We start from the raw sequence: 3,492 nt of genomic DNA on the forward strand, positions 1-3,492 counted from the left end.
CAGATCAACCGAACAACATTCAGAGGGCTTTAATAGGACAAAAATCGATCACAAATCCCTCCTGAATTAAAATCAATAGCAATGCATTGGTACAGAAACAAGGTTTGCTTTTCAAGAGAACGCAAAGGTCATCTTTGACATGCGTTGTGATTAGATTGACCAAAACCTATTCAAGAGGACCAGAAATTTCCGAATTATTTTTGATTGGGTTTCAAAAAATTAGGTCAAGTTTCTCACTTGAATGAAGATTCATTAAATACCATGCAGTTATCCTTGTGAACCTTGCCTTATAAAATGTATAAAATAAAGCTATGAAGCGAGCTGATTGATTTCTAGCGTGCTGCCAAGTCGCATGTACCATTTTACATAACAGTATGGCAATATGCTCTATGAAATAAACAATTCATATTCTCTATTGGTGGCGATTGATGCTTTAGACATAAGGACTTTCTTGCCAAAAGTTGAAACAGCGTTGGTCAATATGTTTCAATAGCCTTTGGCATTTAACGTAGGGAGCAGCATCGCTTTGAGCTGGCCATAAAGTTCAGTCAAACATTTAGAGCCATTTTGTACCACTCATTCATTGAAATCTTTTCCAATTGGGCTAGATTTTGGAGTTCTAAGTTTTTGGTTCGTACCTTCAATTGCTGCCACAAATGAGATTCAGGAGATTCAGGTTTCATTTGGGCCATTCCCCAACTTGTTAATTCATTTCTTTGAAGTTAGACTTGAACAAGCTTTTGATCAAAATGCCTAATCAGCGTTACATTCAAGGGATACTTAATTGAGTTCGGTGTCCTTATTCAGGTGATACTAATGATTGATACTGCCCCCTTTATTGTACTGACAACAAATGTGAATCGAGAACTACGTGCATCATTTGTATCAAGATATGCTGCACGTCAAAATTCAATCTTGACAAAAGGCATACCAGAAAAGACGTTTCGAAGTCAAACACAATCAATTCCCCAGCCAGGGGTTTCCAATCACTTTTTCTTCAATGAGCAACACTTTCTTAGAACAATGCTTCGAAAATTGAGGCTCAAAGGAAGTCGACACAGTCAAAGCACAATGGGTGAGTTGACGTTTTCCATGCCTTTTGATGCCATCAAGTTTGAAGAGAAGCGCAAAGACCTGCCCGAGTTTCTCTTCAAACAGGAAGGCAACATACTCTACATTTTGACTACACAATTCTAGGTACAGAAATGTCACTCTGGTATCTTTTTGGCACTCTAAAGCCAAAAAAATGGGAAGAATTTCCGAAAGCAGCATGTGGCTTAGTGCATGTTTATGAAACTCAAAACTATATGCATAAAACTTATTTTCATAGCATGCAAACAATTCTTTCTGAAGATATTCATCGAGGCAAAATGTAGATCTCATCGGAGGAAAATGCAAAACTTGACATAAACCAGTATTTTGGAGTGCTTTAATGCTACATTTTCCGTAATCTGAAAATTGAATGCTGTTGCCTGGGTTAAAGCCAATTGTTATTTTGCAAGGATAGGAACTTGATTGGTTGTCAGAAGACGATAATATACGATAAAAAGGTTTACGATTAAGGCACCAATGTAGTTTCATTCTTCAAGCAAAATTATTTCTTAGAATGATATTACCCCCTTACCTATCCACAAAGGAGATGAAAGCTACACTTGGTCAAGTGTTTCTGTCTAGCCACGAATTGTGACGCGAACAAGCCCCATCTTTTCTGCATGATAGTGGAGGGAGCATAAGAGAGGCCTAACATACATCGAAGAATACTGTAGCCTTCACTTTAATTAGTTGCAGTAATGGTGTAGAGTTGTCTTCCTCGTTATGAATAGACCTATGGGACTTGAATTTTTAAAGAAATTTGTTGCAACGTTGCATTATTTCAAGCGGCTTAGGTAACTTATCTGAAATCTTATAAAAATGATAATAATAATAACAGACAGATGTCTTGAATGGATTCAAGGCACAGATATATTTACGCAATCACTCGAAAGTGAGTCTGATCATTAAGCGAGTTTGAATTTGCTGATCGATGATCCCCCGGTATTGAAGGTTGGCCTGGAATGCTTTGGGGGATGTTATCCAGGTCCTCTTTGAATTTGGGGAGAGGATTTTTTTCAACATACGTAGATGACTCGAAGGGAGGAGGGCACTTTGTTCAATAGAGTCTTGGGCCTCCTCAAGAAATGAGTGGCGCATGTTTGATTTAGCAGTCGCATTCTTGTTGTAGTTCCAATGAAGTTGGGTACAGGTAACACGTTCATTGTCTAGTTGGATGAAATTAATGTCCGTGCTATGGGACAGCTCATGGATACATTTAAAAGTATGTAATATGGCATGCCGTTCGTGTCTCCTTTGCACACTGTACAGGCGTAGATGATAAGGTCGATCCCAGTAGGAGAGTTTAGACATTTCAGTGATTTGCCGAGTGAAGCGCCGGAGAATACTCTCCATTTGGTTTAGTTCGCCAACAAGATATGGGCTCCAAATCAATGAGGCATAGTCCCGATGGGGTTGTACGATGGATTGTAGATGGTAACCATATAGCTATCCATGGTCTTGAAGGTGCGCAAGGCCCAGCATGCCATCTGAGCAGCTTTAGTTACCTTCTCGCTGAGATGAATATTGGATTTTCCATCATCCAGAAGAGTAACACCAAGGTCTTTGATGCAAGAGAAATTTTCAATCTCAGCTCCCTCATCATCGAAGTAATGTGGAGGGAAAGCCGATGAGCCATATGACATGATCTGGAATTTGGATCCATTTAGTTTCATGTTGCTCTCGTCGACCCATTTTTATACATTATTAAGGTCCTTTTGGAGAAGGGAGCAATCTTGGCCATTTTTACCAACGATGAGCTTGGTGTCGTCAGCATAAGACGAGATCATGCAATGCTTCACCTGGCCAGGTAAAGGTGAGATGTATAGGATAAAAAGTATTGGCCCGAGTATCGTGCCCTACGGAATGCTAGAAGTGACCTTAACTGGATCACTGTAGATATGGCCCACTTTGAGCCTTTTTTCCTACTGGGAAGGAACGATATGATCCATCTTAAAAGACTCTTCGGGATGTTGAGGTTATCGAGCCTTTGCAAAAGTAAGCCATGGTCCACCTTATCGAAGGCCTTTGCAAAGTACAGGTAGACGAAGTCTACGTTATCATGGCTTGCCATTATTGCTCGCACATGTTCGAAGTGCTCGATGAGTTGGGTAGTTGGGCTCATTTTAGACAAGAAGCCGTGTTGGTGATTTAGGATTTGACCACTTTTGATTAGATGGTCCAATTGAAACTCTTTAACCACTTTTTCATACACTTTGGCCAGATTTGATGTCAATCAGATGGGACGGTAACTCTTTGGGAGGGAGGGATCCCCACAATTTTAGCGAGTTGGGGAAAACACCAAGGTTGACGAACTTCTTGATTTGAGTGGTCAGAGCTCGAATTAATTTAGGTGCGCATTCCTTGAGAAGGGCTGCGGCTATACCATCAGGTCCGGCTGAG

The sequence above is a fragment of the Tigriopus californicus genome, chromosome 11, assembly GCF_007210705.1.
Source record: "Tigriopus californicus strain San Diego chromosome 11, Tcal_SD_v2.1, whole genome shotgun sequence".
Classification (NCBI taxonomy): domain Eukaryota; kingdom Metazoa; phylum Arthropoda; class Copepoda; order Harpacticoida; family Harpacticidae; genus Tigriopus; species Tigriopus californicus.